We start from the raw sequence: 24,982 nt of genomic DNA on the forward strand, positions 1-24,982 counted from the left end.
CATGGGGACCAGGAGAGATACATGAAGGCTGGGAGGGACTAATACACAGGCACTGAGAGAGATACATGAGGGCTGGGAGGGACTAATACACAGGGACTGAGAGAGATACATAAGGGTTGGGAGGTACTACTACACGGGGACTGAGAGAGATACATGAGGGCTGGGAGGGACGAATACATGGGGACTGAGAGAGATACATGAGAGTTGGGAGGGACTAATACACGGGGACTGAGAGAGATACAGGAGGGCTGGGAGGGACTAATACAAGGGGACTGAGAGAGATACATGAGGGCTGGGAGGGACTAATACACAGGCACTGAGAGAGATACATGAGGGCTGGGAGGGACTAATACACTGGGACTGAGAGAGATACATGAGAGTTGGGAGGGACTAATACACGGGGACTGAGAGAGATACATGAGGGCTGGGAGGTACTAATTAACAGACAATGAGAGAGATACATGAGGGCTGGGAGGGACTAATACATAGGGACTGAGAGAGATACATGAGGGCTGGGAGGGACTAATACACAGGGACTGAGCGAGATACATGAGGGCTGGGAGGGACTAATACATGGGGACTGAGAGAGATACATGAGGGCGGGGAGGGACTAATACACGGGGACTGAGAGAGATACATGAGGGCTAGAAGGGACTAATACACGGGGACTGAGAGAGATACATGAGGGCTGGGAGGGACTAATACATAGGGACAGAGAGAGATACATGAGGGCTGGGAGGGACTAATACACAGGCACTGAGAGAGATACATGAGGGCTGGAAGGGACTAATACACTGGGACTGAGAGAGATACATGAGGGTTGGGAGAGACTAATACACGGGGACTGAGAGAGATACAGGAGGGCTGGGAGGGACTAATACATAGGGACTGAGAGAGATGCATGAGGGCTGGGAGGGACTAATACACGGGGACTGAGCGAGATACATGAGGGCTGGGAGGGACTAATACATGGGGACTGAGAGAGATACATGAGGGTTGGGAGGGGCTAATACACGGGGACTGAGAGAGATACATGAGGGCGGGGAGGGACTAATACATGGGGACTGAGAGAGATACATGAGTGCTAGAAGGGACTAATACATGGGGACTGAGAGAGATACATGAGGGCTGGGAGGGACTAATACATGGGGACCAGGAGAGATACATGAAGGCTGGGAGGGACTAATACACAGGCACTGAGAGAGATACATGAGGGCTGGGAGGGACTAATACACAGGGACTGAGAGAGATACATAAGGGTTGGGAGGTACTACTACACGGGGACTGAGAGAGATACATGAGGGCTGGGAGGGACGAATACATGGGGACTGAGAGAGATACATGAGAGTTGGGAGGGACTAATACACGGGGACTGAGAGAGATACAGGAGGGCTGGGAGGGACTAATACAAGGGGACTGAGAGAGATACATGAGGGCTGGGAGGGACTAATACACAGGCACTGAGAGAGATACATGAGGGCTGGGAGGGACTAATACACTGCGACTGAGAGAGATACATGAGAGTTGGGAGGGACTAATACACGGGGACTGAGAGAGATACATGAGGGCTGGGAGGTACTAATTAACAGACAATGAGAGAGATACATGAGGGCTGGGAGGGACTAATACATAGGGACTGAGAGAGATACATGAGGTCTGGGAGGGACTAATACACGGGGACTGAGCGAGATACATGAGGGCTGGGAGGGACTAATACATGGGGACTGAGAGAGATACATGAAGGTTGGGAGGGGCTAATACATGGGGACTGAGAGAGACACATGAGGGCGGGGAGGGACTAATACACGAGGACTGAGAGAGATACATGAGGGCTAGAAGGGACTAATACACGGGGACTGAGAGAGATACATGAGGGCTGGGAGGGACTAATACATGGGGACTGAGAGAGATACATGAGGGCTTGGAGGGACTAATACACAGGCACTGAGAGAGATACATGAGGGCTGGGAGGGACTAATACACTAGGACTGAGAGAGATACATGAGGGTTGGGAGGTACTTCTACACGGGGACTGAGAGAGATACATGAGGGCTGGGAGGGACTAATACATGGGGACTGAGAGAGATACATGAGAGTTGGGAGGGACTAATACACGGGGACTGAGAGAGATACAGGAGGGCTGGGAGGGACTAATACAAGGGGACTGAGAGATATACATGAGGGCTGGGAGGGACTAATACACAGGCACTGAGAGAGATACATGAGGGCTGGAAGGGACTAATACACTGGGACTGAGAGAGATACATGAGAGTTGGGAGGGACTAATACACGGGGACTGAGAGAGATACATGAGGGCTGGGAAGTACTAATTAACAGACAATGTGAGAGATACATGAGGGCTGGGAGGGACTAATACATAGGGACTGAGAGAGATACATGAGGTCTGGGAGGGACTAATACACGGGGACTGAGCGAGATACATGAGGGCTGGGAGGGACTAATACATGGGGACTGAGAGAGATACATGAAGGTTGGGAGGGGCTAATACATGGGGACTGAGAGAGATACATGAGGGCGGGGAGGGACTAATATATGGGGACTGAGAGAGATACATGAGGGCTAGAAGGGACTAATACACGGGGACTGAGAGAGATACATGAGGGCTGGGAGGGACTAATACATGGGGACTGAGAGAGATACATGAGGGCTGGGAGGGACTAATACACAGGCACTGAGAGAGATACATGAGGGCTGGGAGGGACTAATACACTGGGACTGCGAGAGATACATGAGGGTTGGGAGGGACTAATACACGGGGACTGAGAGAGATACAGGAGGGCTGGGAGGGACTAATACATAGGGACTGAGAGAGATACATGAGGGCTGGGAGGGACTAATACTCGGGGACTGAGCGAGATACATGAGGGCTGGGAGAGACTAATACATGGGGACTGAGAGAGATACATGAGGGTTGGGAGGGGCTAATACATGGGGACTGAGAGAGATACATGAGGGCGGGGAGGGACTAATACACAGGGACTGAGAGAGATACATGAGGGCTAGAAGGGACTAATACATGGGGACTGAGAGAGATACATGAGGGCTGGGCGGGACTAATACACGGGGACTGAGAGAGATACATGAGGGCTGGGAGGGACTAATACATGGGGACTGAGAGAGATACATGAGGGCTGGGAGGGACTAATACACAGGCACTGAGAGAGATACATGAGGGCTGGGAGGGACTAATACACTGGGACTGAGAGAGATACATGAGGGTTGGGAGGGACTAATACACGGGGACTGAGAGAGATACAGGAGGGCTGGGAGGGACTAATACACAGCCACTGAGAGAGATACATGAGGGCTGGGAGGAACTAATACACAGGGACTGAGAGAGATATATGAGGGCTGGGAGGGACTAATACACAGGGACTGAGAGAGATACATGAGGGCTAGGAGGGACTAATACAAGGGGACTGAGAGAGATACATGAGGGCTGGGAAGGACTAATACACGGGGACTGAGAGAGATACATGAGGGCTGGAAGGGACTAATACACACGGACTGAGAGAGATAAATGAGGACTGGGAGGGACTAATACACGGGCACTGAGAGAGATACATGAGGGCTGGGAGGGACTAATACACAGGGACTGAGAGAGATACATGAGGGCTGGGAGGGACTGATACATTGCGACTTAGAGAGATACATGAAGGTTGGGAGGGACTAATATATGGGGACTAAGAGAGATACATGAGGGCTGGGAGGGACTAATACTCGGGGACTGAGAGAGATACATGAGGGCTGGAAGGGACTAATACACAGGCACTGATAGAGATACATGAGGGCTGGGAGGGACTAATACACTGGGACTGAGAGAGATACATGAGGGTTGGGAGGGACTAATACACGGGGACTGAGAGATATACAGGAGGGCTGGGAGGGACTAATACACAGCCACTGAGAGAGATACATGAGGGCTGGGAGGGACTAATACCCAGGGACTGAGAGAGATACATGAGGGCTAGGAGGGACTAATACACGGGGACTGAGAGAGATACATGAGGGCTGGGAAGGACTAATACACGGGGACTGAGAGAGATACATGGGGGCTGGAAGGGACTAATACACGCGGACTGAGAGAGATAAATGAGGGCTGGGAGGGACTAATACACGGGGACTGAGATAGATACATGAGGGCTGGGAGGGACTAATACACAGAGACTGAGAGAGATACATGAGGGCTGAGAGGGACTAATACACGGGGACTAAGAGAGATACATGAGGGCTGGAAGAGACTAATACACAGGGACTGAGAGAGATACATGAGGGCTGGGAGGGACTAATACTCAGGGACTGAGAGAGATACATGAGGGCTGGGAGGGACTAATACACGGGGACTGAGAGAGATACATGAGGGCTGGGAGGGACTAATATACGGGGACTGAGAGAGATATATGAGGCCTGGGAGGGACTAATACACGGGGACTGAGAGAGATACATGAGGGCTGGAAGGTACTAATACACGGGGACTGAGAGAGATACATGAGGGCTGGGAGGGACTAATACACTGGGACTGAGAGAGATACATGAGGGCTGGGAGGGACTAATACACGGGGACTGAGAGAGATACAAGAGGACTGGGAAGGACTAATACACGGGGACTGAGAGAGATACATGAGGGCTGGAAGGGACTAATACACGGGGACTGAGAGAGATACATGAGGGATGGGAGGGACTAATGCACGGGGACTGAGAGAGATACATGAGGACTGGGAGGGACTAATACACGGGGACTGAGAGAGATACAAGAGGGCTGGGAGGGACTAATACACGGGGACTTAGAGAGATTCATGAGGGCTGGGAGGGACTAATACACGGGGACTGAGCGAGATACATGAGGGCTGGGAGGGACTAATACATGAAGACTGAGAGAGATACATGAGGGTTGGGAGGGGCTAATACATGGGGACTGAGAGAGATACATGAGGGCGGGGAGGGACTAATACATGGGGACTGAGAGAGATACATGAGGGCTAGAAGGGACTAATACATGGGGACTGAGAGAGATACATGAGGGCTGGGAGGGACTAATACATGGGGACTGAGAGAGATACATGAGGGCTGGGAGGGACTAATACACAGGCACTGAGAGAGATACATGAGGGCTGGGAGGGACTAATACACTGGGACTGAGAGAGATACATGAGGGTTGGGAGGTACTACTACACGGGGACTGAGAGAGATACATGAGGGCTGGGAGGGACTAATACATGGGGACTGAGAGAGATACATGAGAGTTAGGAGGGACTAATACACGGGGACTGAGAGAGATACAGGAGGGCTGGGAGGGACTAATACAAGGGGACTGAGAGAGATACATGAGGGCTGGGAGGGACTAATACACAGGCACTGAGAGATATACATGAGGGCTGGGAGGGACTAATACACTGGGACTGAGAGAGATACATGAGAGTTGGGAGGGACTAATACACGGGGACTGAGAGAGATACATGAGGGCTGGGAGGTACTAATTAACAGACAATGAGAGAGATACATGAGGGCTGGGAGGGACTAATACATAGGGACTGAGAGAGATACATGAGGTCTGGGAGGGACTAATAAACGGGGACTGAGCGAGATACATGAGGGCTGGGAGGGACTAATACATGGGGACTGAGAGAGATACATGAAGGTTGGGAGGGGCTAATACATGGGGACTGAGAGAGATACATGAGGGCGGGGAGGGACTAATACACGGGGACTGAGAGAGATACATGAGGGCTAGAAGGGACTAATACACGGGGACTGAGAGAGATACATGAGGGCTGGGAGGGACTAATACATGGGGACTGAGAGAGATACATGAGGGCTTGGAGGGACTAATACACAGGCACTGAGAGAGATACAAGAGGGCTGGGAGGGACTAATACACTGGGACTGAGAGAGATACATGAGGGTTGGGAGGTACTACTACACGGGGACTGAGAGAGATACATGAGGGCTGGGAGGGACTAATACATGGGGACTGAGAGAGATACATGAGAGTTGGGAGGGACTAATACACGGGGACTGAGAGAATACAGGAGGGCTGGGAGGGACTAATACAAGGGGACTGAGAGAGATACATGAGGGCTAGGAGGGACTAATACACAGGCACTGAGAGAGATACATGAGGGCTGGGAGGGACTAATACACTGGGACTGAGAGAGATACATGAGAGTTGGGAGGGACTAATACACGGGGACTGAGAGAGATACATGAGGGCTGGGAGGTACTAATTAACAGACAAGGAGAGAGATACATGAGGGCTGGGAGGGACTAATACATAGGGACTGAGAGAGATACATGAGGTCTGGGAGGGACTAATACACGGGGACTGAGCGAGATACATGAGGGCTGGGAGGGACTAATACATGGGGACTGAGAGAGATACATGAAGGTTGGGAGGGGCTAATACGTGGGGACTGACAGAGATATATGAGGGCTAGAAGGGACTAATACACGGGGACTGAGAGAGATACATGAGGGCGGGGAGGGACTAATACACGGGGACTGAGAGAGATACATGAGGGCTAGAAGGGACTAATACACGGGGACTGAGAGAGATACATGAGGGCTGGGAGGGACAAATACATGGGGACTGAGAGAGATACATGAGGGCTGGGAGGGACTAATACACAGGCACTGAGAGAGATACATGAGGGATGGGAGGGACTAATACACTGGGACTGCGAGAGATACATGAGGGTTGGGAGGGACTAATACACGGGGACTGAGAGAGATACAGGAGGGCTGGGAGGGACTAATACATAGGGACTGAGAGAGATACATGAGGGCTGGGAGGGACTAATACACGGGGACTGAGCGAGATACATGAGGGCTGGGAGTGACTAATACATGGGGACTGAGAGAGATACATGAGGGTTGGGAGGGGCTAATACATGGGGACTGAGAGAGATACATGAGAGCGGGGAGGGACTAATACACTGGGACTGAGAGAGATACATGAGGGCTAGAAGGGACTAATACATGGGGACTGAGAGAGATACATGAGGGCTGGGCGGGACTAATACACGGGGACTGGTAGAGATACATGAGGGCTGGGAGGGACTAATACATGGGGACTGAGAGAGATACATGAGGGCTGGGAGGGACTAATACACAGGCACTGAGAGAGATACATGAGGGCTGGGAGGGACTAATACACTGGGACTGAGAGAGATACATGAGGGTTGGGAGGGACTAATACACGGGGACTGAGAGAGATACAGGAGGGCTGGGAGGGACTAATACACAGCCACTGAGAGAGATACATGAGGGCTGGGAGGAACTAATACACAGGGACTGAGAGAGATATATGAGGGCTGGGAGGGACTAATACACAGGGACTGAGAGAGATACATGAGGGCTAGGAGGGACTAATACAAGGGGACTGAGAGAGATACATGAGGGCTGGGAAGGACTAATACACGGGGACTGAGAGAGATACATGAGGGCTGGAAGGGACTAATACACACGGACTGAGAGAGATAAATGAGGACTGGGAGGGACTAATACACGGGGACTGAGAGAGATACATGAGGGCTGGGAGGGACTAATACACGGGGACTGAGAGAGATACATGAGGGCTGGGAGGGACTGATACATTGCGACTTAGAGAGATACATGAGGGCTGGGAGGGACAGATACATTGCGACTTAGAGAGATACATGAGGGTTGGGAGGGACTAATATATGAGGACTAAGAGAGATACATGAGGGCTGGGAGGGACTAATACACGGGGACTGAGAGAGATACATGAGGGCTGGGAGGGACTAATACACAGGACTAAGAGAGATACATGAGGGCTGGGAGGGACTAATACACAGGGACTGAGAGAGATACATGAGGGCTGGGAGGGACTAATACTCGGGGACTGAGAGAGATACATGAGGGCTGGGAGGGACTAATACACAGGCACTGATAGAGATACATGAGGGCTGGGAGGGACTAATACACTGGGACTGAGAGAGATACATGAGGGTTGGGAGGGACTAATACACGGGGACTGAGAGAGATACAGGAGGGCTGGGAGGGACTAATACACAGCCACTGAGAGAGATACATGAGGGCTGGGAGGGACTAATACCCAGGGACTGAGAGAGATACATGAGGGCTAGGAGGGACTAATACACGGGGACTGAGAGAGATACATGAGGGCTGGGAAGGACTAATACAGGGGAACTGAGAGAGATACATGAGGGCTGGAAGGGACTAATACATGGGGACTGAGAGAGATACATGAAGGTTGGGAGGGGCTAATACATGGGGACTGAGAGAGATACATGAGGGCGGGGAGGGACTAATACACGGGGACTGAGAGAGATACATGAAGGCTAGAAGGGACTAATACACGGGTACTGAGAGAGATACATGAGGGCTGGGAGGGACTAATACATGGGGACTGAGAGAGATACATGAGGGCTGGGAGGGACTAATACACAGGCACTGAGAGAGATACATGAGGGCTGGGAGGGACTAATACACTGGGACTGAGAGAGATACATGAGGGTTGGGAGGGACTAATACATGGGGACTGAGAGAGATACAGGAGGGCTGGGAGGGACTAATACACAGCCACTGAGAGAGATACATGAGGGCTGGAAGGAACTAATACACAGGGACTGAGAGAGATATATGAGGGCTGGGAGGCACTAATACACAGGGACTGAGAGAGATACATGAGGGCTAGGAGGGACTAATACACGGGGACTGAGAGAGATACAGGAGGGCTGGGAGGGACTAATACACAGCCACTGAGAGAGATACATGAGGGCTGGGAGGGACTAATACCCAGGGACTGAGAGAGATACATGAGGGCTGGAAGGGACTAATACACGCGGACTGAGAGAGATAAATGAGGGCTGGGAGGGACTAATACACGGGGACTGAGATAGATACATGAGGGCTGGGAGGGACTAATACACAGAGACTGAGAGAGATACATGAGGGCTGGGAGGGACTAATACACGGGGACTAAGAGAGATACATGAGGGCTGGAAGGGACTAATACACAGGGACTGAGAGAGATACATGAGGGATGGGAGGGACTAATACTCAGGGACTGAGAGAGATACATGAGGGCTGGGAGGGACTAATACACGGGGACTGAGAGAGATACATGAGGGCTGGGAGGGACTAATATACGGGGACTGAGAGAGATATATGAGGCCTGGGAGGGACTAATACACGGGGACTGAGAGAGATACATGAGGGCTGGGAGGTACTAATACACGGGGACTGAGAGAGATACATGAGGGCTGGGAGGGACTAATACACTGGGACTGAGAGAGATACATGAGGGCTGGGAGGGACTAATACACGGGGACTGAGAGAGATACAAGAGGACTGGGAAGGACTAATACACGGGGACTGAGAGAGATTCATGAGGGCTGGAAGGGACTAATACACGGGGACTGAGAGAGATACATGAGGGATGGGAGGGACTAATACACGGGGACTGAGAGAGATACATGAGGACTGGGAGGGACTAATACACGGGGACTGAGAGAGATACAAGAGGGCTGGGAGGGACTAATACAAGGGGACTGAGAGAGATTCATGAGGGCTGGGAGGGACTAATACACGGGGACTGAGCGAGATACATGAGGGCTGGGAGGGACTAATACATGGGGACTGAGAGAGATACATGAGGGTTGGGAGGGGCTAATACATGGGGACTGAGAGAGATACATGAGGGCGGGGAGGGACTAATACACGGGGACTGAGAGAGATACATGAGGGCTGGGAGGGACTGATACATTGCGACTTAGAGAGATACATGAGGGCTGGGAGGGACTGATACATTGCGACTTAGAGAGATACATGAGGGTTGGGAGGGACTAATATATGAGGACTAAGAGAGATACATGAGGGCTGGGAGGGACTAATACACGGGGACTGAGAGAGATACATGAGGGCTGGGAGGGACTAATACACAGGACTAAGAGAGATACATGAGGGCTGGGAGGGACTAATACACAGGGACTGAGAGAGATACATGAGGGCTGGGAGGGACTAATACTCGGGGACTGAGAGAGATACATGAGGGCTGGGAGGGACTAATACACAGGCACTGATAGAGATACATGAGGGCTGGGAGGGACTAATACACTGGGACTGAGAGAGATACATGAGGGTTGGGAGGGACTAATACACGGGGACTGAGAGAGATACAGGAGGGCTGGGAGGGACTAATACACAGCCACTGAGAGAGATACATGAGGGCTGGGAGGGACTAATACCCAGGGACTGAGAGAGATACATGAGGGCTAGGAGGGACTAATACACGGGTACTGAGAGAGATACATGAGGGCTGGGAAGGACTAATACAGGGGAACTGAGAGAGATACATGAGGGCTGGGAGGGACTAATACATGGGGACTGAGAGAGATACATGAAGGTTGGGAGGGGCTAATACATGGGGACTGAGAGAGATACATGAGGGCGGGGAGGGACTAATACACGGGGACTGAGAGAGATACATGAAGGCTAGAAGGGACTAATACACGGGTACTGAGAGAGATACATGAGGGCTGGGAGGGACTAATACACAGGCACTGAGAGAGATACATGAGGGCTGGGAGGGACTAATACACTGGGACTGAGAGAGATACATGAGGGTTGGGAGGGACTAATACACGGGGACTGAGAGAGATACAGGAGGGCTGGGAGGGACTAATACACAGCCACTGAGAGAGATACATGAGGGCTGGGAGGAACTAATACACAGGGACTGAGAGAGATATATGAGGGCTGGGAGGCACTAATACACAGGGACTGAGAGAGATACATGAGGGCTAGGAGGGACTAATACACGGGGACTGAGAGAGATACATGAGGGCTAGGAGGGACTAATACACGGGTACTGAGAGAGATACATGAGGGCTGGGAAGGACTAATACAGGGGAACTGAGAGAGATACATGAGGGCTGGGAGGGACTAATACATGGGGACTGAGAGAGATACATGAAGGTTGGGAGGGGCTAATACATGGGGACTGAGAGAGATACATGAGGGCGGGGAGGGACTAATACACGGGGACTGAGAGAGATACATGAAGGCTAGAAGGGACTAATACACGGGTACTGAGAGAGATACATGAGGGCTGGGAGGGACTAATACACAGGCACTGAGAGAGATACATGAGGGCTGGGAGGGACTAATACACTGGGACTGAGAGAGATACATGAGGGTTGGGAGGGACTAATACACGGGGACTGAGAGAGATACAGGAGGGCTGGGAGGGACTAATACACAGCCACTGAGAGAGATACATGAGGGCTGGGAGGAACTAATACACAGGGACTGAGAGAGATATATGAGGGCTGGGAGGCACTAATACACAGGGACTGAGAGAGATACATGAGGGCTAGGAGGGACTAATACACGGGGACTGAGAGAGATACAGGAGGGCTGGGAGGGACTAATACACAGCCACTGAGAGAGATACATGAGGGCTGGGAGGGACTAATACCCAGGGACTGAGAGAGATACATGAGGGCTAGGAGGGACTAATACACGGGGACTGAGAGAGATACATGAGGGCTGGGAAGGACTAATACACGGGGACTGAGAGAGATACATGAGGGCTGGAAGGGACTAATACATGCGGACTGAGAGAGATAAATGAGGGCTGGGAGGGACTAATACACGGGGACTGAGATAGATACATGAGGGCTGGGAGGGACTAATACACAGAGACTGAGAGAGATACATGAGGGCTGGGAGGGACTAATACATGGGGACTAAGAGAGATACATGAGGGCTGGAAGGGACTAATACACAGGGACTGAGAGAGATACATGAGGGATGGGAGGGACTAATACTCAGGGACTGAGAGAGATACATGAGGGCTGGGAGGGACTAATACACGGGGACTGAGAGAGATACATGAGGGCTGGGAGGGACTAATATACGGGGACTGAGAGAGATATATGAGGCCTGGGAGGGACTAATACACGGGGACTGAGAGAGATACATGAGGGCTGGGAGGTACTAATACACGGGGACTGAGAGAGATACATGAGGGCTGGGAGGGACTAATACACTGGGACTGAGAGAGATACATGAGGGCTGGGAGGGACTAATACACGGGGACTGAGAGAGATACAAGAGGACTGGGAAGGACTAATACACGGGGACTGAGAGAGATTCATGAGGGCTGGAAGGGACTAATACACGGGGACTGAGAGAGATACATGAGGGATGGGAGGGACTAATACACGGGGACTGAGAGAGATACATGAGGACTGGGAGGGACTAATACACGGGGACTGAGAGAGATACAAGAGGGCTGGGAGGGACTAATACACGGGGACTGAGAGAGATTCATGAGGGCTGGAAGGGACTAATACACGGGGACTGAGCGAGATACATGAGGGCTGGGAGGGACTAATATATGGGGACTGAGAGAGATACATGAGGGTTGGGAGGGGCTAATACATGGGGACTGAGAGAGATACATGAGGGCGGGGAGGGACTAATACATGGGGACTGAGAGAGATACATGAGGGCTAGAAGGGACTAATACATGGGGACTGAGAGAGATACATGAGGGCTGGGAGGGACTAATACATGGGGACTGAGAGAGATACATGAGGGCTGGGAGGGACTAATACACAGGCACTGAGAGAGATACATGAGGGCTGGGAGGGACTAATACACTGGGACTGAGAGAGATACATGAGGGTTGGGAGGTACTACTACACGGGGACTGAGAGAGATACATGAGGGCTGGGAGGGACTAATACATGGGGACTTAGAGAGATACATGAGAGTTGGGAGGGACTAATACACGGGGACTGAGAGAGATACAGGAGGGCTGGGAGGGACTAATACAAGGGGACTGAGAGAGATACATGAGGGCTGGGAGGGACTAATACACAGGCACTGAGAGAGATACATGAGGGCTGGGAGGGACTAATACACTGGGACTGAGAGAGATACATGAGAGTTGGGAGGGACTAATACACGGGGACTGAGAGAGATACCTGAGGGCTGGGAGGTACTAATTAAAAGACAATGAGAGAGATACATGAGGGCTGGGAGGGACTAATACATAGGGACTGAGAGAGATACATGAGGTCTGGGAGGGACTAATACACGGGGACTGAGCGAGATACATGAGGGCTGGGAGGGACTAATACATGGGGACTTAGAGAGCTACATGAAGGTTGGGAGGGGCTAATACATGGGGACTGAGAGAGATACATGAGGGCGGGGAGGGACTAATACACGGGGACTGAGAGAGATACATGAGGGCTAGAAGGGACTAATACACGGGGACTGAGAGAGATACATGAGGGCTGGGAGGGACTAATACACGGGGACTGAGAGAGATACATGAGGGCTTGGAGGGACTAATACACAGGCACTGAGAGAGATACATGAGGGCTGGGAGGGACTAATAAACTGGGACTGAGAGAGATACATGAGGGTTGGGAGGTACTACTACACGGGGACTGAGAGAGATACATGAGGGCTGGGAGGGACTAATACATGGGGACTGAGAGAGATACATTACAGTTGGGAGGGACTAATACACGGGGACTGAGAGAGATACAGGAGGGCTGGGAGGGACTAATACAAGGGGACTGAAAGAGATACATGAGGGCTGGGAGGGACTAATACACAGGCACTGAGAGAGATACATGAGGGCTGGGAGGGACTAATACACTGGGACTGCGAGAGATACATGAGGGTTGGGAGGGAGTAATACAGGGGGACTGAGAGAGATACAGGAGGGCTGGGAGGGACTAATACATAGGGACTGAGAGAGATACATGAGGGCTAGGAGGGACTAATACACGGGGACTGAGCGAGATACATGAGGGCTGGGAGTGACTAATACATGGGGACTGAGAGAGATACATGAGGGTTGGGAGGGGCTAATACATGGGGACTGAGAGAGATACATGAGAGCGGGGAGGGACTAATACACGGGGACTGAGAGAGATACATGAGGGCTAGAAGGGACTAATACATGGGGACTGAGAGAGATACAATAAGGGCTGGGCGGGACTAATACACGGGGACTGAGAGAGATACATGAGGGCTGGGAGGGACTAATACATGGGGACTGAGAGAGATACATGAGGGCTGGGAGGGACTAATACACAGGCACTGAGAGAGATACCTGAGGGCTGGGAGGGACTAATACACTGGGACTGAGAGAGATACATGAGGGTTGGGAGGGACTAATACACGGGGACTGAGAGAGATACAGGAGGGCTGGGAGGGACTAATACACAGCCACTGAGAGAGATACATGAGGGCTGGGAGGAACTAATACACAGGGACTGAGAGAGATATATGAGGGCTGGGAGGGACTAATACACAGGGACTGAGAGAGATACATGAGGGCTAGGAGGGACTAGTACAAGGGGACTGAGAGAGACACATGAGGGCTGGGAAGGACTAATACACGGGGACTGCGAGAGATACATGAGGGCTGGAAGGGACTAATACACACGGACTGAGAGAGATAAATGAGGACTGGGAGGGACTAATACATGGGGACTGAGAGAGATACATGAGGGCTGGGAGGGACTAATACACGGGGACTGAGAGAGATACATGAGGGCTGGGAGGGACTGATACATTGCGACTTAGAGAGATACATGAGGGCTGGGAGGGACTGATACATTGCGACTTAGAGAGATACATGAGGGTTGGGAGGGACTAATATATGAGGACTAAGAGAGATACATGAGGGCTGGGAGGGACTAATACACGGGGACTGAGAGAGATACATGAGGGCTGGGAGGGACTAATATACGCGACTAAGAGAGATACATGAGGGCTGGGAGGGACTAATACACAGGGACTGAGAGAGATACATGAGGGCTGGGAGGGACTAATACTCGGGGACTGAGAGAGATGCATGAGGGCTGGGAGGGACTAATACACAGGCACTGATAGAGATACATGAGGGCTGGGAGGGACTAATACACTGGGACTGAGAGAGATACATGAGGGTTGGGAGGGACTAATACATGGGGACTGAGAGAGATACAGGAGGGCTGGGAGGGACTAATACACAGCCACTGAGAGAGATACATGAGGGCTGGGAGGGACTAATACCCAGGGACTGAGAGAGATACATGAGGGCTAGGAGGGACTAATACACGGGGACTGAGAGAGATACATGAGGGCTGGGAAGGACTAATACACGGGGACTGAGAGAGATACATGAGGGCTGGGAGGGACTAATACATGGGGACTGAGAGAGATACATGAAGGTTGGGAGGGGCTAATACATGGGGACTGAGAGAGATACATGAGGGCGGGGAGGGACTAATACACGGGGACTGAGAGAGATACATGAGGGCTAGAAGGGACTAATACACGGGGACTGAGAGAGATACATGAGGGCTGGGAGGGACTAATACATGGGGACTGAGAGAGATACATGAGGGCTTGGAGGGACTAATACACAGGCACTGAGAGAGATACATGAGGGCTGGGAGGGACTAATACACTGGGACTGAGAGAGATACATGAGGGTTGGGAGGTACTACCACACGGGGACTGAGAGAGATACATGAGGGCTGGGAGGGACTAATACATGGGGACTGAGAGAGATACATGAGAGTTGGGAGGGACTAATACACGGGGACTGAGAGAGATACAGGAGGGCTGGGAGGGACTAATACAAGGGGACTGAGAGAGATACATGAGGGCTGGGAGGGACTAATACACAGGCACTGAGAGAGATACATGAGGGCTGGGAGGGACTAATACACTGGGACTGAGAGAGATACATGAGAGTTGGGAGGGACTAATACACGGGGACTGAGAGAGATACATGAGGGCTGGGAGGTACTAATTAACAGACAAGGAGAGAGATACATGAGGGCTGGGAGGGACTAATACATAGGGACTGAGAGAGATACATGAGGTCTGGGAGGGACTAATACACGGGGACTGAGCGAGATACATGAGGGCTGGGAGGGACTAATACATGGGGACTGAGAGAGATACATGAAGGTTGGGAGGGGCTAATACATGGGGACTGAGAGAGATACATGAGGGCGGGGAGGGACTAATACACGGGGACTGAGAGAGATACATGAGGGCTGGGAGGGACAAATACATGGGGACTGAGAGAGATACATGAGGGCTGGGAGGGACTAATACACAGGCACTGAGAGAGATACATGAGGGCTGGGAGGGACTAATACACTGGGACTGCGAGAGATACATGAGGGTTGGAAGGGACTAATACACGCGGACTGAGAGAGATACAGGAGGGCTGGGAGGGACTAATACATAGGGACTGAGAGAGATACATGAGGGCTGGGAGGGACTAATACACGGGGACTGAGCGAGATACATGAGGGCTGGGAGTGACTAATACATGGGGACTGAGAGAGATACATGAGGGTTGGGAGGGGCTAATACATGGGGACTGAGAGAGATACATGAGGGCGGGGAGGGACTAATACACGGGGACTGAGAGAGATACATGAGGGCTAGAAGGGACTAATACATGGGGACTGAGAGAGATACATGAGGGCTGGGCGGGACTAATACACGGGGACTGAGAGAGATACATGAGGGCTGGGAGGGACTAATACATGGGGACTGAGAGAGATACATGAGGGCAGGGAGGGACTAATACACAGGCACTGAGAGAGATTCATGAGGGCTGGGAGGGACTAATACACTGGGACTGCGAGAGATACATGAGGGTTGGGAGGGACTAATACACGGGGACTGAGAGAGATACAGGAGGGCTGGGAGGGACTAATACACAGCCACTGAGAGAGATACAGGAGGGCTGGGAGGGACTAATACATAGGGACTGAGAGAGATACATGAGGGCTGGGAGGGACTAATACACGGGGACTGAGCGAGATACATGAGGGCTGGGAGTGACTAATACATGGGGACTGAGAGAGATACATGAGGGTTGGGAGGGGCTAATACATGGGGACTGAGAGAGATACATGAGGGCAGGGAGGGACTAATACACGGGGACTGAGAGAGATACATGAGGGCTAGAAGGGACTAATACATGGGGACTGAGAGAGATACATGAGGGCTGGGCGGGACTAATACACGGGGACTGAGAGAGATACATGAGGGCTGGGAGGGACTAATACATGGGGACTGAGAGAGATACATGAGGGCAGGGAGGGACTAATACACAGGCACTGAGAGAGATACATGAGGGCTGGGAGGGACTAATACACTGGGACTGAGAGAGATACATGAGGGTTGGGAGGGACTAATACACGGGGACTGAGAGAGATACAGGAGGGCTGGGAGGGACTAATACACAGCCACTGAGAGAGATACATGAGGGCTGGGAGGAACTAATACACAGGGACTGAGAGAGATATATGAGGGCTGGGAGGGACTAATACACAGGGACTAAGAGAGATACATGAGGGCTAGGAGGGACTAATACAAGGGGACTGAGAGAGATACATGAGGGCTGGGAAGGACTAATACACGGGGACTGAGAGAGATACATGAGGGCTGGAAGGGACTAATACACACGGACTGAGAGAGATAAATGAGGACTGGGAGGGACTAATACACGGGGACTGAGAGAGATACATGAGGGCTGGGAGGGACTAATTCACGGGGACTGAGAGAGATATATGAGGGCTAGAAGGGGCTAATACATGGGGACTGAGAGAGATACATGAGGGCTGGGCGGGACTAATACACGGGGACTGAGAGAGATACATGAGGGCTGGGAGGGACTAATACATGGGGACTGAGAGAGATACATGAGGGCTGGGAGGGACTAATACACAGGCACTGAGAGAGATACATGAGGGCTGGGAGGGACTAATACACTGGGACTGAGAGAGATACATGAGGGTTGGGAGGGACTAATACACGGGGACTGAGAGAGATACAGGAGGGCTGGGAGGGACTAATACACAGCCACTGAGAGAGATACATGAGGGCTGGGAGGAACTAATACACAGGGACTGAGAGAGATATATGAGGGCTGGGAGGGACTAATACACAGGGACTGAGAGAGATACATGAGGGCTAGGAGGGACTAATACAAGGGGACTGAGAGAGATACATGAGGGCTGGGAAGGACTAATACACGGGGACTGAGAGAGATACATGAGGGCTGGAAGGGACTAATACACACGGACTGAGAGAGATAAATGAGGACTGGGAGGGACTAATACATAGGGACTGAGAGAGATACATGAGGGCTGGGAGGGACAAATACACGGGGACTGAGAGAGATACATGAGGGCTGGGAGGGACTGATACATTGCGACTTAGAGAGATACATGAGGGTTGGGGGGACTAATTTATGGGGACTAAGAGAGATACATGAGGGCTGGGAGGGACTAATACACGGGGACTGAGAGAGATACATGAGGGCTGGGAGGGACTAATACACGGGACTAAGAGAGATACATGAGGGCTGGGAGGGACTAATACACAGGGACTGAGAGAGATACATGAGGGCTGGGAGGGACTAATACTCGGGGACTGAGAGAGATACATGAGGGCTGGGAGGGACTAATACACAGGCACTGATAGAGATACATGAGGGCTGGGAGGGACTAATACACTGGGACTGAGAGAGATACATGAGGGCTGGGAGGGACTAATACACGGGGACTGAGAGAGATACAGGAGGGCTGGGAGGGACTAATACACAGCCACTGAGAGAGATACATGAGGGCTGGGAGGGACTAATACCCAGGGACTGAGAGAGATACATGAGGACTAGGAGGGACTAATACACGGGGACTGAGAGAGATACATGAGGGCTGGGAAGGACTAATACACGGGGACTGAGAGAGATACATGAGGGCTGGAAGGGACTAATACACGCGGACTGAGAGAGATAAATGAGGGCTGGGAGGGACTAATACACGGGGACTGAGATAGATACATGAGGGCTGGGAGGGACTAATACACAGAGACTGAGAGAGATACATGAGGGCTGGGAGGGACTAATACACGGGGACTAAGAGAGATACATGAGGGCTGGAAGGGACTAATACACAGGGACTGAGAGAGATACATGAGGGCTGGGAGGGACTAATACTCAGGGACTGAGAGAGATACATGAGGGCTGGGAGGGACTAATACACGGGGACTGAGAGAGATACATGAGGGCTGGGAGGGACTAATATACGGGGACTGAGAGAGATATATGAGGCCTGGGAGGGACTAATACACGGGGACTGAGAGAGATACATGAGGGCTGTGAGGTACTAATACACGGGGACTGAGAGAGATACATGAGGGCTGGGAGGGACTAATACACTGGGACTGAGAGAGATACATGAGGGCTGGGAGGGACTAATACACGGGGACTGAGAGAGATACAAGAGGACTGGGAAGGACTAATACACGGGGACTGAGAGAGATACATGAGGGCTGGAAGGGACTAATACACGGGGACTGAGAGAGATACATGAGGGATGGGAGGGACTAATACACGGGGACTGAGAGAGATACATGGGGACTGGGAGGGACTAATACACGGGGACTGAGAGAGATACAAGAGGGCTGGGAGGGACTAATACTCGGGGACTGAGAGAGATACATGAGGGTTGGGAGGGACTAATACACGGGGACTGAGAGAGATACAGGAGGGCTGGGAGGGACTAATACACAGCCACTGAGAGAGATACATGAGGGCTGGGAGGAACTAATACACAGGGACTGAGAGAGATATATGAGGGCTGGGAGGGACTAATACACAGGGACTGAGAGAGATACATGAGGGCTAGGAGGGACTAATACAAGGGGACTGAGAGAGATACATGAGGGCTGGGAAGGACTAATACACGGGGACTGAGAGAGATATATGAGGGCTGGAAGGGACTAATACATGGGGACTGAGAGAGATACATGAGGGCTGGGAGGGACTAATACACAGGCACTGAGAGAGATACATGAGGGCTAGGAGGGACTAATACAAGGGGACTGAGAGAGATACATGAGGGCTGGGAAGGACTAATACACGGGGACTGAGAGAGATACATGAGGGCTGGAAGGGACTAATACACACGGACTGAGAGAGATAAATGAGGACTGGGAGGGACTAATACACAGGGACTGAGAGAGATACATGAGGGCTGGGAGGGACTAATACACGGGGACTGAGAGAGATACATGAGGGCTGGGAGGGACTGATACATTGCGACTTAGAGAGATACATGAGGGTTGGGGGGGACTAATTTATGGGGACTAAGAGAGATACATGAGGGCTGGGAGGGACTAATACACAGGGACTGAGAGAGATACATGAGGGCTGGGAGGGACTAATACACGGGACTAAGAGAGATACATGAGGGCTGGGAGGGACTAATACACAGGGACTGAGAGAGATACATGAGGGCTGGGAGGGACTAATACTCGGGGACTGAGAGAGATACATGAGGGCTGGGAGGGACTAATACACAGGCACTGATAGAGATACATGAGGGCTGGGAGGGACTAATACACTGGGACTGAGAGAGATACATGAGGGCTGGGAGGGACTAATACACGGGGACTGAGAGAGATACAGGAGGGCTGGGAGGGACTAATACACAGCCACTGAGAGAGATACATGAGGGCTGGGAGGGACTAATACCCAGGGACTGAGAGAGATACATGAGGACTAGGAGGGACTAATACACGGGGACTGAGAGAGATACATGAGGGCTGGGAAGGACTAATACACGGGGACTGAGAGAGATACATGAGGGCTGGAAGGGACTAATACACGCGGACTGAGAGAGATAAATGAGGGCTGGGAGGGACTAATACACGGGGACTGAGATAGATACATGAGGGCTGGGAGGGACTAATACACAGAGACTGAGAGAGATACATGAGGGCTGGGAGGGACTAATACACGGGGACTAAGAGAGATACATGAGGGCTGGAAGGGACTAATACACAGGGACTGAGAGAGATACATGAGGGCTGGGAGGGACTAATACTCAGGGACTGAGAGAGATACATGAGGGCTGGGAGGGACTAATACACGGGGACTGAGAGAGATACATGAGGGCTGGGAGGGACTAATATACGGGGACTGAGAGAGATATATGAGGCCTGGGAGGGACTAATACACGGGGACTGAGAGAGATACATGAGGGCTGGGAGGTACTAATACACGGGGACTGAGAGAGATACATGAGGGCTGGGAGGGACTAATACTCTGGGACTGAGAGAGATACATGAGGGCTGGGAGGGACTAATACACGGGGACTGAGAGAGATACAAGAGGACTGGGAAGGACTAATACACGGGGACTGAGAGAGATACATGAGGGCTGGAAGGGACTAATACACGGGGACTGAGAGAGATACATGAGGGATGGGAGGGACTAATACACGGGGACTGAGAGAGATACATGGGGACTGGGAGGGACTAATACACGGGGACTGAGAGAGATACAAGAGGGCTGGGAGGGACTAATACACGGGGACTGAGAGAGATTCATGAGGGCTGGGAGGGACTAATACACGGGGACTGAGCGAGATACATGAGGGCTGGGAGGGACTAATACATGGGGACTGAGAGAGATACATGAGGGTTGGGAGGGGCTAATACATGGGGACTGAGAGAGATACATGAGGGCGGGAAGGGACTAATGCATGGGGACTGAGAGAGATACATGAGGGCTAGAAGGGACTAATACATGGGGACTGAGAGAGATACATGAGGGCTGGGAGGGACTAATACATGGGGACTGAGAGAGATACATGAGGGCTTGGAGGGACTAATACACAGGCACTGAGAGAGATACATGAGGGCTGGGAGGGACTAATACACTAGGACTGAGAGAGATACATGAGGGTTGGGAGGTACTACTACATGGGCACTGAGAGAGATACATGAGGGCTGGGAGGGACTAATACATGGGGACTGAGAGAGATACATGAGAGTTGGGAGGGACTAATACACGGAGACTGAGAGAGATACAGGAGGGCTGGGAGGGACTAATACAAGGGGACTGAGAGAGATACATGAGGGCTGGGAGGGACTAATACACAGGAACTGAGAGAGATGCATGAGGGCTGGGAGGGACTAATACACTGGGACTGAGAGAGATAAATGAGAGTTGGGAGGGACTAATACACGGGGACTGAGAGAGATACATGAGGGCTGGGAGGTACTAATTAACAGACAAGGAGAGAGATACATGAGGGCTGGGAGGGACTAATACATAGGGACTGAGAGAGATACATGAGGTCTGGGAGGGACTAATACACGGGGACTGAGCGAGATACATGAGGGCTGGGAGGGACTAATACATGGGGACTGAGAGAGATACATGAAGGTTGGGAGGGGCTAATACATGGGGACTGAGAGAGATACTTGAGGGCGGGGAGGGACTAATACACGGGGACTGAAAGAGATACATGAGGGCTAGAAGGGACTAATACACGGGGACTGAGAGAGATACATGAGGGCTGGGAGGGACAAATATATGGGGACTGAGAGAGATACATGAGGGCTGGGAGGGACTAATACACAGGCACTGAGAGAGATACATGAGGGCTGGGAGGGACTAATACACTGGGACTGCGAGAGATACATGAGGGTTGGGAGGGACTAATACACGGGGACTGAGGGAGATACAGGAGGGCTGGGAGGGACTAATACATAGGGACTGAGAGAGATACATGAGGGCTGGGAGGGACTAATACACTGGGACTGCGAGAGATACATGAGGGTTGGGAGGGACTAATACACGGGGACTGAGAGAGATACAGGAGGGCTGGGAGGGACTAATACATAGGGACTGAGAGAGATACATGAGGGCTGGGAGGGACTAATACACGGGGACTGAGCGAGATACATGAGGGCTGGGAGTGACTAATACATGGGGACTGAGAGAGATACATGAGGGTTGGGAGGGGCTAATACATGGGGACTGAGAGAGATACATGAGGGCGGGGAGGGACTAATACACGGGGACTGAAAGAGATACATGAGGGCTAGAAGGGACTAATACATGGGGACTGAGAGAGATACATGAGGGCTGGGCGGGACTAATACACGGGGACTGAGAGAGATACATGAGGGCTGGGAGGGACTAATACATGGGGATTGAGAGAGATACATGAGGGCTGGGAGGGACTAATACACAGGCACTGAGAGAGATACATGAGGGCTGGGAGGGACTAATACACTGGGACTGAGAGAGATACATGAGGGTTGAGAGGGACTAATACACGGGGACTGAGAGAGATACAGGAGGGCTGGGAGGGACTAATACACAGCCCCTGAGAGAGATACATGAGGGCTGGGAGGAACTAATGCACAGGGACTGAGAGAGATATATGAGGGCTGGGAGGGACTAATACACAGGGACTGAGAGAGATACATGAGGGCTAAGAGGGACTAATACAAGGGGACTGAGAGAGATACATGAGGGCTGGGAAGGACTAATACACGGGGACTGAGAGAGATACATGAGGGCTGGAAGGGACTAATACACACGGACTGAGAGAGATAAATGAGGACTGGGAGGGACTAATACACGGGGACTGAGAGAGATACATGAGGGCTGGGAGGGACTAATACACGGGGACTGAGAGAGATACATGAGGTCTGGGAGGGACTGATACATTGCGACTTAGAGAGATACATGAGGGCTGGGAGGGACTGATACATTGCGACTTAGAGAGATACATGAGGGTTGGGAGGGACTAATATATGAGGACTAAGAGAGATACATGAGGGCTGGGAGGGACTAATACACGGGGAATGAGAGAGATACATGAGGGCTGGGAGGGACTAATACACGGGACTAAGAGAGATACATGAGGGCTGGGAGGGACTAATACACAGGGACTGAGAGAGATACATGAGGGCTGGGGGGGACTAATACTCGGGGACTGAGAGAGATACATGAGGGCTGGGAGGGACTAATACACAGGCACTGATAGAGATACATGAGGGCTGGGAGGGACTAATACACTAGGACTGAGAGAGATACATGAGGGTTGGGAGGGACTAATACACGGGGACTGAGAGAGATACAGGAGGGCTGGGAGGGACTAATACACAGCCACTGAGAGAGATACATGAGGGCTGGGAGGGACTAATACCCAGGGACTGAGAGAGATACATGAGGGCTAGGAGGGACTAATACACGGGGACTGAGAGAGATACATGAGGGCTGGGAAGGACTAATACACGGGGACTGAGAGAGATACATGAGGGCTGGGAGGGACTAATACATGGGGACTGAGAGAGATACATGAAGGTTGGGAGGGGCTAATACATGGGGAATGAGAGAGATACATGAGGGCGGGGAGGGACTAATACACGGGGACTGAGAGAGATACATGAGGGCTAGAAGGGACTAATACACGGGGACTGAGAGAGATACATGAGGTCTGGGAGGGACTAATACATGGGGACTGAGAGAGATACATGAGGGCTTGGAGGGACTAATACACAGGCACTGAGAGAGATACATGAGGGCTGGGAGGGACTAATACACTGGGACTGAGAGAGATACATGAGGGTTGGGAGGTACTACTACACGGGGACTGAGAGAGATACATGAGGTCTGGGAGGGACTAATACATGGGGACTGAGAGAGATACATGAGAGTTGGGAGGGACTAATACACGGGGACTGAGAGAGATACAGGAGGGCTGGGAGGGACTAATACAAGGGGACTGAGAGAGATACATGAGGGCTGGGAGGGACTAATACACAGGCACTGAGAGAGATACATGAGGGCTGGGAGGGACTAATACACTGGGACTGAGAGAGATACATGAGAGTTGGGAGGGACTAATACACGGGGACTGAGAGAGATACATGAGGGCTGGGAGGTACTAATTAACAGACAAGGAGAGAGATACATGAGGGCTGGGAGGGACTAATACATAGGGACTGAGAGAGATACATGAGGGCTGCGAGGGACTAATACACGGGGACTGAGCGAGATACATGAGGGCTGGGAGGGACTAATACATGGGGACTGAGAGAGATACATGAAGGTTGGGAGGGGCTA

The sequence above is a fragment of the Triturus cristatus genome, chromosome 8, assembly GCF_964204655.1.
Source record: "Triturus cristatus chromosome 8, aTriCri1.1, whole genome shotgun sequence".
NCBI lineage: Eukaryota > Metazoa > Chordata > Amphibia > Caudata > Salamandridae > Triturus > Triturus cristatus.